The sequence below is a fragment of the Mirounga leonina genome, unplaced genomic scaffold, assembly GCF_011800145.1.
Source record: "Mirounga leonina isolate KUSES-001 unplaced genomic scaffold, KU_Mleo_1.0 Mir_91, whole genome shotgun sequence".
NCBI lineage: Eukaryota > Metazoa > Chordata > Mammalia > Carnivora > Phocidae > Mirounga > Mirounga leonina.
In genome coordinates, this window is record NW_023270839.1 from 38,025,195 (window position 1) to 38,039,314 (window position 14,120).

Sequence of the window (14,120 nt, forward strand, 5' to 3'; positions counted from 1 at the left end):
ACTTGCTTTGGCCAGAGACAAGAGCAAATATGACCCAAGCAGAAATTTTAAAGTGCTTGCTTATTGAAGCTTCCCCTGTCTTGCTGCTCTTTGGCACGCCATGATGAGATCTCCTGGACTCGAGGATGAGAGAGCGTGTGGAGCAGAGACAAGCCATCCCAGCAGAGTCCTCCTCAACAAAAGAGCCTCTTAATCTCCAGGTAGGTGGCCCAGCTGGAGGAGCCACCTACCAGCCTCAGAGATCCATCACATCAGCTGGATCAGCACTGTCCAAATGACTCACAGAATCGCAAAAAATAATAAATGTTGTTGTTTTAAGCCACTAAGTTTCAACCTAACCAATAACATTCCCCCAAGAAAGCCTATTCAGGCTAGAATCTCGAGGTCCTGGTCCCCAGGCTCATGTTTAATTGCTGTTACTGCTTTTCTAGTCAAAGTTCAAGTTGAGATATGCAAAACCTCTGTATCTTAGGTATGATCAAGCCTCTTCTGAATCCCTCAAGGGCAAAGGCCATGACTTTATTTTTCCAGTTGGCTTAGTACATTGCTTTATTCATAAAATATGCTCAGTACAGAGTATTACTTTTCTGAAAGGGAATGGAAGTTTAGTTCTTATGAGGATAGAAGGTGAAAGCTACATGTGGTATGTATAACTCTCAAAATTTATATAGGGCACAGATATTTCTAGTTACAAAGAAGGTTTTAGACTAACAATCTATCCTGAGATAACAGAAAGGAAGGAAAAGCAAGGGCCATGTTTTTGTCCCCATGGTACAAAACAGACTCTAGCAGAGCCACAGAGCTGAACAGCTTCGGGGAGCACCATTCACATTGAGGTCTACGCGAATAGTACCTCCAGGTTGTGCAGTACACAACATACACGGCTGTACATGAGGTCCCTGCCTGACATAGTAAATGTTTAGTGAATGAATGAGCAAGCAAGTGAGTGAGCATGTGTGCAGGCATACACATCATGTTTGTGGCTCCTAGCAGAGTTTTAACTGGAAAGAAAAATCAAATTATCATGAGTATCCCTATTTAGTGAGGTCCCAGAGCACAAACCACTTTGCTTTTGGTGTGAAAAAGTGAGAAAATAGCCAAATAAATTGTGTAGATCAGCTATAGATTCAGAGAAAAAACTTTCACCAAATGTTGCTGGCTAAAATAATAATAATAATAATAATAATAATAATAATAATAATAATAATAAAAATTCATTCTGGTTAATGGTGACACCTAGTGGTGCATCAACACTGTGGGTTTTCCTTGGAGTAAACTCTTTTGTTTTATATGTTAGGGTGGAGGAGTCCTTGAGATGGTGGGCTCCTGTCCATTAACAGATTAGGCAGTTGGGGCGCCTGGGTGGCTCAGTTGGTTAAGCGACTGCCTTCGGCTCAGGTCATGATCCTGGAGTCCCAGGATCGAGTCCCGCATCGGGCTCCCTGCTCGGCAGGGAGTCTGCTTCTCCCTCTGACCCTCCTCCCTCTCATGCTCTCTGTCTCTCATTCTCTCTCTCTCAAATAAATAAATAAAATCTTAAAAAAAAAAAAATTATAAAAAAAAAAACAGATTAGGCAGTCGAGGCCCACAGACCTCCATGGTCAGCACAGGTGGGATGTTCATTGTTCCAGAATCTAGCCCTGGAGAGGCCGTTCCAGCGCTGCTGTCACAGGGACCTCAGAATAAAGGCCAGAGCTGTAGGAAGCTCCCTCCCAGGGGTCCAGGGTCTCTCGCTGTCTCTTAAAGCCAGTTGTCCTCAGCTTTTCCACGTGTGTCTTACTCTTTTCCCATCTCCTTTCCTTGCTTCTTCTATTTGTCCGTTGCCAAAATAGCCAATCCATGTGGCTATTTAAATTCAAACGAATTAAAACTAAATGAAATGAAAAACCCGGTCCCTTGCATTTCAGGTCCTCAACAGCAATAGCGGCCACTGTTCATGCAGACCGTGAGCATCTCCGTCATTGCAGAAAACCCTACAGGAAAGCCAGGGCCTGGAGCTTGCTTACCTACGTCTCTGATCCTCCATTTCTTTCCATTCTCGAAGCCTCTTCTCTAAGTGGTGATTCTGCTCCTTCCCCGCCCCCCTCCAGTTTATTTGGTAGCTTTCCATTTTCTGTATATTATTATGTAAACTCGTCAAGGTGACTTTGCCAAGTGAACACAAAAATATATAATCATACTGGATAGTTTATTCAGGACAGTCAATGATTCACAGCATCTTGTTTTCCATGCATTGGAACACATCAAAATATTTTTAAACTCAACACATCAACACATCATTTGAAACAATTATAGCCCAGGCTTTTTTTTTTTTCTTCTGTTTTTTAAATCCACAGGTTTCTGCCTTTCTCCTTTGTCTTGAGTTAAAGTAGCTTTAAAGTTAAACAGGACATCATTTTTTTTTTAATGCCTGAAAAAAATATTCTTTAAGATTTTATTTTTAGGTAATCTTTACACCCAGTGTGGGGCTCGAACTTACAACCCTGAGATCAAGAGTCTCATGCTCTACCAACGGAGCCAGCCGGGCGCCCTAAAAAAATACTTTTTTATGCATAGAACAGCTTTGAAACAATACACAGGAAACTTTTTGTTGAATACTCTTTTATAATATTTTAATTTTTACCAGATTTTTATGCATGTGTATATGTGTGTATATATGTATCTGCATATGTATTTATCTCCATGTATAACTTTTTAAATTGAATTCTAAATTACTTTTGAAATTTAAAATTAAAATCATATCTGAAAATAAATGGCACAACCCTGAGAGGATCAAACCAAAGACTTTCCAGGAAAAATGAGCTCTTGGAGAGAAGGTAATTTCCGAATGAGCCTGCAATGTTTGGGTGGTGATGCATCTCTTTAAAGAAATAAGGAGGGTGGGAGGGAGGTAACACTGCATTAACTTTAGATTTATGTCTAATGGCAATTTGCCTAGAATCAGAATGCACTGACCAGTGGCCCTCTTGACTGTTAATAGAAATTTATATTAGGAAGAAAGCCTTCCTTTTCCTTCCCACCCCTAATTAGAGAGGAATGACTGAGAGCCTGTCCCTTTGGCACCCACCTGAAAAGGGACCTTGGAAAATGCTAACAGCTCAGATCCCTACCTCTCAGTAAGGGCTTGATGAACAAAGTAAAAGCTTTCATCTTTCTTCCTTTTCTTCTGCTCCCCCGGCTAGGTATGGCCACATGTCCTCCTTAGAACCACTGGATTTCAAGGAAGAAAAGAGGATGAATCTTGAGATCTTGCCTGACTTCAAATCTGGCTTCAGCCAGAAACTACTTCAAAACTTGGATTTATGTAGGACTTATGTAAAGACTTGTATTTCTTTTTTTAAAAAAAAGATTTTATTTATTTATTTAGAGACAGAGTGCGCTCGCGAGTGGGGAGAGGAGCAAAGGATAGGGCAGACTCCATGTCAAGCACAGAGCCCCACGCGGGGCTCAAGTTCATGACCCCGAGATCACCACCTAAGCTGAAACCAAGAGTCAGGCGCTTAACTGGGTGAGCACCCCAGGCACCTCAAGACTTTCTTTAAAAAGGGATTTGGGGACCAGGACAGAACTGGCATACCTGTAAGATAAGTAACAGTTCTACTGCCAATTTGAGAAAAAGGGAAACTGAAGCAGGGCACAGTAAATGTGATGTGAGCTGGGATTTGCAGCCAGGACTTTTGACTTCCCGTAAGCCAATTCACATCAAAACCGTATAATCATATGCCCAGACCAAACTGTAGCATCTCTGTGTGGATTCCTCTAAATAAAGTGCTGCCTAGACCATGCCACCCAGGGGAGTTGGTTTGTGGTTCCTTCTGACTGGGGACTTCTGTGGTGCCAGCCTGGCCTGGGGTGGAATCGTGGTCCTCCTGAAAGAACAGAGGTGTATGTGTTGGCTCCGTGGGACATGCAGGAGTCCCTCTCTAATGGTGCTCTGTGTTGGAAAGACAAACAGCCTCCCATCCCTTAGGTGCAGGACCAGCAGCATGGTCCTTATCCCAAGGCAGACTGGCTGTAGGAAATGGAAAACTCCGTATCATCAGCGCTACAAAAGCCCTTAAAACACTCCCAGTCCATCCTTCATTTTATGGAGCGGGAAACTGAGGCCCCAAAAGATTGGGAGGTCAAGTGACCTTCCTAAGATTATATAAGGGGAGTACAGTGCATCAGCCTCCTGCCAGGCCTCCCCAACCACTTAGTCTGCTTTGCCCGCACCATCCCAGCATCCCTAAAGCCTTCCGTGCAAAGACTTCCTCTAGCCTCATGGAAGGATGTGAACGCCTTCACAGTGTCCACTCCTTAATATGAAGATTGACACACTGAGGATTACTTGGTGTGTGTTTTCAGGTCAGATTTTATTTATTATTATTTTTTAAAAGATATGAGCAAGAGAGAGTGCGCACATGCGTGAGCAGGGGCGGGGCGTGGGGCGCGGGGAGGGGCAGAGGGAGAGAGAGAGAATCTCAAGCAGACTCCCCGCTGAGCACAGAGCCCAACATGGGAACTCGATCCCACCACCCTGAGATCATGACCTGAGCCAAAATCAAGAGTCAGATATTCAACCAACTGAGCCACCCAGGTGCCCCCAGGTCAGATTTTAAATGTACATCCATGCTAATAAAGTAGCAGCTAGCCCCATGTGGCTCCTGAGCTTTTGAAATGCAGCTCCTGGGGCGCCTGGGTGGCTCAGTTGGTTAAGCGACTGCCTTCGGCTCAGGTCATGATCCTGGAGTCCCAGGATCGAGTCCCGCATCGGGCTCCCTGCTCGGCAGGGAGTCTGCTTCTCCCTCTGACCCTCCTCCCTCTCATGCTCTCTGTCTTTCATTCTCTCTCTCTCAAATAAATAAATAAAATCTTTAATAAAAAAAAAAAAAGAAATGCAGCTCCTGTAAATTAACATGCGCTATAACTCTAAAATAACACATCAGAGTTTCAATAGTTGGTATGAAGAAAACTGTTTAATAATGTTCATACTGATTACATATTGAAATAATATTTTAGATATAATAGGTTTTATTTAACGTACTATTAAAATTTATGGACGCGTTTCTTTTTACTTTTTTTTTTTAGATTTTATTTATTTATTTGAGAAAGAGAGAATGAGAGACAGAGAGCACGAGAGGGAAGAGGGTCAGAGGGAGAAGCAGACTCCCCGCCGAGCAGGGAGCCCGATGTGGGAATCGATCCCGGGACTCGATCCCAGGATTCCAGGATCATGACCTGAGCCAAAGGCAGTCGCTTAACCAACTGAGCCACCCAGGCGCTTTTTACTTTTGAAAATGTGGCTACTAGAAGATTTAAAATGACATGTGGTTCACATTACATTTCTGGTGGACAACAATATAGACCCTGCCTTCTGCTTTGCATTCATTTGATATTCAGGTGGAATCACTTGGTGTACACACATTTAATGTACTTACACTAGTGGGGAAGGGAGACAGAGGGAAAAAAGCAGGTGACTTTGTGTCACACTGGGGTCCCAGTTCCCATGCTTGACTCCCATTGGGTGAGCGCTGCAGCAACATGGATAGAGCTCAAAAATCTGACATCGTTGTAGATGCCTACAGATAATTCCCTTTACATAAAATTATAAAACGGCAAAGCAATATATTACATATAGACATGCATGGGAATGATAAATACCAATTAGGGACGGTGTGATTCCCTCTAGGGAGGGAGGAAGTAGAATGTGATTGGGGAGGGGCTTTCATTGTACTTATAATAGTCTTTCTTTAGGTAGGTGGTGGTGTGCATTGTTTGATATTTATTTTCTATCCTTTGTGTAGACCAGGAATATTTCACAACAAAAGTGCTCAAAGTGCATACTTTTCACAGACTAGTGAGACACTGGTGGAGGCAACATATATTTTTGGTGAGTATGTGTTTTATTTGCTTAATATTGTTAGTGCAAATTCCTAGGCTATCCACTATTTATTCCCTCAGGAGCCCATTTCTAATATGGGGAACTTCCAAAGAAAGCAATTGCCTTTAAACTACTTTTCCTGTACAAGGCACACATGTGGACTATATACACACTCACAGTGACTTGGGGGTGCCACAGTGTTCCCCTTATCAATTGCTACAGAACAAACCACTCCCAGAACTTAAAGGCTTTAAACAAAATGATTTGTTTCTCCTAATATTGTGGGCTGGTGGGTTCTACTGGTATCACCTGGGCTTATGCAAGCAGTTGGTTTCAGCTGGAGCCCAGCTGAACTGGAAGGTCCAAAATGGCCTCACTCATGTCAGGCAGTGGTGCTGGGCTGTCCTCCAGGCGGCCTCTCACCCTCCAGGAGAGCAGACTGGCTTCCTTTTACGGCATCCTCAGGGCATTCTGAGTGACGAGGGAGGAAGCTACAAGTCCTTTTGAGATCTAGGCCCTGATCTCACGGGATGCCAGCTTAGCCACCTAATATTGGTCAAAGCAAGTCCCCGACTGAAAGATAGGAAAAAAGATTCTGCCTCTTGGTGGGAGGAGCTGCAAACAGTCTATGGCTGGATTTCACTCACCACACACATGTATTAAAATATTCATTTACTATTTTGAAATATAAATAATACACAACACACCTAGAAAGCATCGGCTGAACTTCCACCATTTCCCTTAACTGGTTAAAAGAAAAAGCATCTATCACTAAACTATCCAAGCACAAAAGTTTTAATTCTATTTAAGCCTTGATAATATTCTTCTTTTTAATGGAAAAATAAAAGGGGGGACTAGCAAGGGTCTTTTAGAGAGAATGATGAAACTCAGACTTGCAAGTTGAGTCTCAGCAGGAGCATCTGCTACCACTTAATATTTAACTGTGTAAGCCCAGACAATGAGAATGGGTGGGATTTCATAGTTTGAACCTCACCAAGCACCATCGATTTGCTACACTCGTTTTTAGTTAATGTGGAATTCTGTATTTTAGGAAGACAACGTGAAAGGTTTTATTTATTTACTTATTAGACAGAAGAGAGAGAGAAAGCAACAAAGGGAGAGGAAAAAGCAGCTTCCCCACTGAGCAGGGAGCCTGATGTGGGGCTTGATCCCAGGACCCTGGGATCATGACCTGAGCCGAAGGCAGACGCTTAATGACTGAGTCACCCAGGCGCCCTAGGAAGACAATTTGAAGGGCATAAAATAAAGCTAAGAGGAATATAAGTGAGCAAAGCGGAGGCAGCAGGTAGGAGGGGCTCTACCCGTGGCTGAGTGTAGCTGGGTATTCATGAGATGGGGTTGTTACATTGAGAGAGCCTGAAAGTATCAGGTTTGCCCCACAGGCAAAATGTATGGAAGGAAAAGAGGAAAGGGGACACAGCGAGAGTAGGAGAATCTTAAACGTTCAAAGGTGCAGTTTGTGAAAAACTTTACTTCCAAGGGAAAAGAAAATTAATTTAATTTTGGAAGAAACTATCCTGGAAAAACACTTGGTTTCCTCTCCAAACCATCTCCTCAATATGGGAGACTGTATTCAGTTAAATTCAGTTAAAACATGTCCCAGAGATGATGTACACACTCAGGGAAGGTCACTGGTAGAAGGGAGTGGGCGATTTTCTTGGGGAGAAATGACCGATGACCACAGCGATTCACAGAGTATGGAGTAAAACCAAGGCCGGGGGAGCGGGGCTGAAAGCAGGAGGGAACACCTGGCTTACCAGGTGAGAACGATCTGAGTCACAGGCTCCCAGAAAGGGAGATCGCTGTTTGCTTCCTCCCCGCCGTGATCCTGCAACATGTGAACTGGCCTTCTAAAAATGAGAAAAAGGAGAAAGAGAAGCAAAAGGAAGACCCCGAGACGTCAGCAGCCAGGACCAGCAGCCAACATGGGGCTGTTCAGAGCGGGTTGGGAGGCCTGCTCGATAGAGAGGTTAGTTAAGGCCTATTGGTGGCTGTGGGGTCCTGAGCCACCGCTCCCTAGCCATTTGACCTTGGGTGAGTAATGTAATATCTCTGAACTTCAAGGTTTTAGTCTGTAAAAATGGGAGCCTAAGGTGATGTGTATAGCGTGCCAGGCACCCATTAAAGGCTGGGTGCTTAAAAACTGTTCCATGGTGAATTCCCATTATTCTCTTCTGGAGGGCTCAGCTCCTGCCATTTTGTCACATGTCCTGTCTCCACACCAGCCCTGACATTTAAGCTCATACTACATGGGCCCTGACTCAGGCACAGCAGCTTTGGGGGGCCCCGTAGGAGTGGTGACTAGTTTTCCTTCTGGTGGGGATCCAGTGGGCCCAGAGGCGCAAACCTCAGCATAGCTTCAATTTTTAAACATCTTATTTCAGGGGCGCCTGGGTGGCTCAGTCGTTAAGCGTCTGCTTTCGGCTCAGGTCATGATCCCAGGGTCCTGGGATCAAGTCCCGCATCGGGCTCCCTGCTCGGCAGGGAGCCTGCCTCTCTCTCTCTCTCTTATGAATAAATTTTAAAAAAAAATCTTTAAACATCTTATTTCGTTAAGAGGCAAAGGTAGGGGCACCTGGGTGGCTCCCTCAGTTAAGGGTCCAACTCTAGATTTCCGCTCAGTTCACCATCTCAGGTCATGATCTCAGGGTCCAGGCTGGGGGTGGAGCCTGCTTGAAATTCTTGCATGCTCTCTCTGCCCCTCCCCCACCCTCTCTCTCTTAAAAAAAAAAAAAAAAAAAAGAGGCAAAGGTAAATACTTCCTGAGAGCCTCAGTAGATTTCCACCTCTTGCCTGCATTTCTGCATCTGCGTCAGTCCAGATGTAAAATGCTAACTTTTTTAATGTGGATTTTCCTTCACATGAAGCCTTTAAAAATAATAGAGTATCTATTTCTCTGAGTGCCTTTTGCCAGGAGAAAAGAGAGTAGAGAAAATGATCTGTTGAGTTTTACTTTTAAGCATAATATCATCCTTGAATTAACTTTTAAAATCATTTATTGAACACTTACTATGTGCCAGGCAAATACAAGTGCTCAGATGAGACAAAGAAAAGTAGAACACAGTTCTTGCCCTTGGAGAGTTTCCGGTCCAGAGAGAGCTAAATTTAGGATACAGTCACACTCAAGGACCACCAACTAGGTAGGAACAAAGTAAGCCAGGGATTTTGAAGGAAGGGTAGCATTTTCTCTAGATTTTTATCAGATCAACAACACTCTAATAAAAATAATGCCCTGATAAGTAGTGATTTTCCTTTCTCTGTGTTCCCTTACACATCCTAAATTCATACATTTTTGTGATTTTTTTATAGTATATTTCCAATACAGTTTTGTGCTCTCCTAAGCATCAAGCTATATGCATTTCTTTTTGCTAAATAGTTTCCATCATAATTCCCATCTGTTGGTGAATGTAATTTCCTTTACCGTCCCCTACTGCAGGATAGTTGGGCTATTTCCAGTTTTTTCAGTTACAATTTATGATGTAAAGGGTTTCTTTATGCATGTATCTGTTTTCTTCTTCAGTATCAATTTCTTAAGCTTAGGTCTGCAAAGTCGGATTGATGGAGGTCAAGGAGCATGAACATTTCTCTCTCTCTTGAAATATATTGTTCTGTTGTCCCCACCCCCCCCAAAAAAAGTAGGACCCATTTATAATGTCACCAGCAACCTGGTTCACCAATGTGTCAGCATTGGGTGATTTTGTTTGTTTGTTTGTTTAATCTGCTGATTTCATAGCTATGCCGTGATGCCTCGTTGTTATTTTAATTCACGTTTCTGTGATAACTCTGTTTCCATGTCCTTCCTGGTGGTACCTCTTAGTGACTTCCTGCTCAGGTCTGGTGAGCAGGATTCTGTAGGCGGAGAGCCGGTGAAAGGGCCCGTTGGGGATAGCACATGGTCCAGGCAGGCGCAGGGGTAGAAGGATGACACAGACCTTTTTTGGGGGTAAGGTAGACCAAAAAAAGAACTGGTGTAGGTGAGGCTAGAAAGGAAAGTGGAGGCCAGCGTGTGCAAAAGTTTGCTTTGAATCCTATGGGGTTTTGAGTCTCATTTGTACAAAATGCCTCATAGGAGCAAACAATTGGGATGGTCTCTTTTAACTCTGATGGATCCATGGGACCAGCATCCAGAACAGCCAGCTCCACGTGCCCCTGTCACCTCTAGCCAAACTCCTGCCCCTCCCTTCTTTTGCACCTGGGGCCTGCTGGTTCCCCTCGCTCGGGCCCACCTGCCTCACCTCCTCCAGCTTCATACTCTGGGAACCCTGGCCTCCTCAGGGGCCGCTCCACGCTCCTTCTCAGTGCACGGCGCGGCTCACGCTACTTCTAACGTGGGCTCTATCCACCTGACCCAGCCCGGCAGCCAGCACTGGATCCCAGTTCTGCACTCCTGCTGCGCGCACCCCAGTCCCCTCAGGGACGTGTTCTCTCTGTCCTGCAAGAGGATTTAAAACGACCAGACTGGGAAAGAGCCATCCTCAGTGTCTTTCTTTGTCTACCAGGAAAACTGGGCAGCCTGAAACAGAACTATGGAGGAGAGGAGTGCTTTCATCCTTTGAAAAAGGACCCAGGCCTTGGTTCCTGAGTTTTGTGGAATCTTATGTGATAGTGTTTGCAAGTATGAAAATCCCAGATGTGACATAAGGCTCCCTAGACAGTGGCCTGGGAGCACCCTCTGACCCAAGGCTTGCACTTCTGACTTTCTATAAGCAGACTTTTTGATGGAAAGCCCTTGGTTCCACCGCTTCCAGCTGCATGCCTTTAGGAAACCTCTTCACCCCACTAAGCCTCAGTCTCCACATCTGTGAAATGGGACTAATAAAGCTGATGCAAGATGTTGGCAGGATTAAGTGGAATAATGTACATAGAGGCCTTCAGGCCTGGAGACACTCCATAAATGGTAGTCACGATGATTCGGGTTGATTTGGTCAGCTGCCTGCCTCTGTGCCTCTTCTGAGTGCACCGGGCCTGGACACCCATGATGAGGTCGTTGAGCATCTGGCCCCAAGCCCTCAGATAGCCGACCTGCCCAGGGCCATTCGCTCCAACCGGATCTGTAGACCAGAGCTTCCTTTCAGACACCTGTGGTGGGTCAAAATGTGGGGCTGCGGACGCCCACCCCTGTTAGTAGAAACTGTTCCTTCGGGGCAGGCAGAGAAGAGACAAAACCAGATCCATGCGCACAAGAGCAACAAGCCCGTTAGCTGGGCCTTGGTGGGAGGGGCTGCCCCCAGGGGCCTGAAGGCATCTCGCTTCCACACCGGTGAGGCGGGGCACAGCCAAAGCTCAGGGGCCACTGATGGGCTGCTTAGCACAGGGTGCTCTGCTCGACCCCCAAAGCCCGTGTCATTCTCTCCCGGGGCTCTCCGAACGGGAGCGGGAGTGCCGAGGGTTCTGCCCCCGGGTGCTCTGTGGGGACAAGCACCACTCTGTCTTGGAGGAGGGTGTGAAATCATGTCTGGGGCAGCGCTGTGGAAAGAACAAAGAGCCACACAAGTGTAGGGCTCCCAACTGTGACTTCAGGCATGAGCCACACGCCCCTACGGCTTCACCTCCGGGGACTCTCGCAGGCGGTGTGCCGTGGTTATTTCCGCAGATTGCATGTTCACCAGCACGGTTTTTCAGCATTTCCTTTCTTTTCAGACAGGGCAGATTCAATCACATCCTCATCAGACTGGATAGGTGCCCCCTGCTGGGGTCCGGCGTAAGCCGTATTGATGAGATCATTCAGATTCCGCTCTCGTCCCCACACTTAGCTGGCGCACACCCGCTAAGGGGGAATTCTGGCAGCCCCCAAAAGGAGCAAAACAGTTGCTTTTGATCCTGGCCTCCAGTTTGCTCTCCTGTTGTGGGAAAGCAATTATTAACTTGTCTTGACTTGACCTTCAAAGACATCTCGGCATCTGTTTTTCATTAACTATATCCCACCAGACAGTGTAAGACAAATGGAGGAAAAGGTAAAGCCTTGAACATTATCTTCGGGACCAGCTGGAGGAAAATCTAAAAAGAACAAGCATATTAGCACGTGTTCAGTGCTTCCCTCCACTAGATACCGCCTGCATTCCGCCTTTATCCTGACGATAATGGCGGGACCTATTATTGCCATTTTTAAACAAATGAATCTCCGCTATTGGAATAATCAATATCATCTCTGGTTTTTTTTTTACAATGAAAAATAAATGAAGCTTTATGTCCACATCTAGTGAAGCAATGGGGATACCTTTCTCCCTCTACCAAAACCCGAGCTCTGGTAAATGTGTTGGCTACATGATTCTTGTACGTTCTCTGAATATTTCCCATCTGTTCTTCCTTGGGCAGGCTTGTTGCTTATTTTTGCAGGGGCTAAAGCAAGGATGTAAATGGGGTCTCCCTGGCCCACAGCTCATGGTGCTGCTCTGTGCACCCTCTGTTCTGTTCCTCACCACAGAGGGCCTTGTATCATGTATGCAGATAATCCTGTCCGAACCTCATTCTCATGCTCCCACCAGAGCGCCCCTTGGCTAACCTCTTGAGCCCCTTGGTGTGCAGTCAGACACACTGCCCGCCTTTGGGAGGACAGGTCTGGGGAAGAGTTGATCAAAGGCCCTAGAAGAGGGCTTGGGGTCATTTCAGCAGAGAGTCCCAGGGCCCCAGGCACCCAGAGCCTGATCTGGAAGGTGTTTCTTGTCCCTGGCCCCCTTGGCTCCTTCTCACTCTGCGGGAAAGAGCCCAGGCATAGGAAGGCCTGAGCAGATGGTCCTGTAAAGCAGAGTCTATAGGACAGGAACCCTGACTGCCTGATCCAAGGGTGATATTTAGTTCTGTGTGCCAATGCCAGCCCAGCTGGGAAGCCAAGGGGAGAAGCATTGGCTGTCCTGGCCCCAGAGGACCAATAAGCATATCCCTGGACCCAGTGGAAGTCCCCAGAGTGGAACTCAGAAGGACTGGATGCCCTCTCCACCTAAAAAGTCTCCTTAAATTGGCCTCAACCCACTGCGCCCAACTTATTCCCAGCATATTTCTAATTAAGGAGTAACCTCCTCCCCACAGTAAAAGGATCGAGGCCTGAAGCAGCTACTGCAGGAGGCTTAACCCATGAGGCCCCACCAAGCACGCAGAACCGACAAGGTGAAGCAACCAGAGGGAAGATCGGCTAAAGACCAGATAGAAGAACAGAGAGAAAAATGGGTGCTCAGCCCCTGCTTCCATTCCTGTGGATAATACCTTGACGAAGGTGTTTACAGACCTGGAATTTCGTGGGTGAGGGAATTGTGCAGAAGCAGGTCTCGAAATCTGCCACTTAAGTCACATAACAACTCTGAGCCTCAGGTTCTTGACTATAAAACAAAAAGAGATCTCCTCGCAGGGATATTGTGATGTATACATGGAGATAATGTAAACGAAAACGTTTTATGCTATAAAGTGCTTCACAGATGTAAGGGAGTGTTGCTGGGTAATCTGGAGATCTTATCAAGTCACTTTTAAAGAATAGTTTTAACAAGGTGTACTTCGTATACCATAAACTTCACCCATTTGAAGTGTACAACTCAGTGATTTTTTCAGTAAAGTAACAGAGTTGTGCAACCCTCGCCACAATCCAGTTGTAGAACATTTCCATCACCCCAAAGGGACCCCTGATGCCCATTTGTTGCAGAGCATCCCCCTCCCCCAGCCTGAGGCAACCATGGATCTGGTTTCTGTTGTTTTAGATTTGTCCTTTTCTGGACATTTCCTATAAACGGAGTCATATAATATAGTCTTTTTCATTTGAGTTACTTTTTACAACATTTTACATGTTGTCTTTTCCTTTTCCACTCTGCAATTCCCAACTCACCAGACGATTTTAACCTAAAAGTTGATGTCTTGAATTGGCCTTTGAACCTCACTTACGCTTCCCAAAACAATGTTGTAAATCATGGTTAAGTTCCCAGGCCAATTCCCAATGCCTATTTAACCCCAAACAGAGCCGAACTAGAGTATAAATACTTCTTCCAGCCTGAGCTTTGGGTCCTGGGAGGAGGGGGCCATGGGATGCCAAAGGGACATCCTGCCTTCTCCTGTACACGGTGCTCCTAGTAATATCTTTGGGATGGGCAAAACTCCCTCCTGCACCTCTCTCTAGATCAGAGTGGGATCCTTGGATTACCTGCATTAGAATTCATTCACTCAACAGAAGCATTTTTTTTTTATTCTTATGTTAATCCCCATACATTACATCATTAGTTTTAGATGAAGTGTTCCATGATTCATTGTTTGTGCA

At 45.5% G+C, this 14,120-nt stretch overlaps 1 long non-coding RNA gene across 2 annotated transcripts in view; it reads left to right on the plus strand.

Annotated features, from left to right (window-relative positions):
- LOC118003243 overlaps positions 1–14,120 on the plus strand; it is a 72,432-nt gene that overhangs the window by 12,307 nt on the left and 46,005 nt on the right. The window contains exon 1 of one of the 2 annotated variants that reach the window (XR_004677296.1): positions 5,824–5,872. The exons of the other annotated variant lie outside the window; for it this stretch is intronic. This is a non-coding gene — a long non-coding RNA (uncharacterized LOC118003243). Of the gene's footprint in view, positions 1–5,823; positions 5,873–14,120 lie in introns of those variants that run through there. 2 annotated transcript variants of the gene reach the window in all.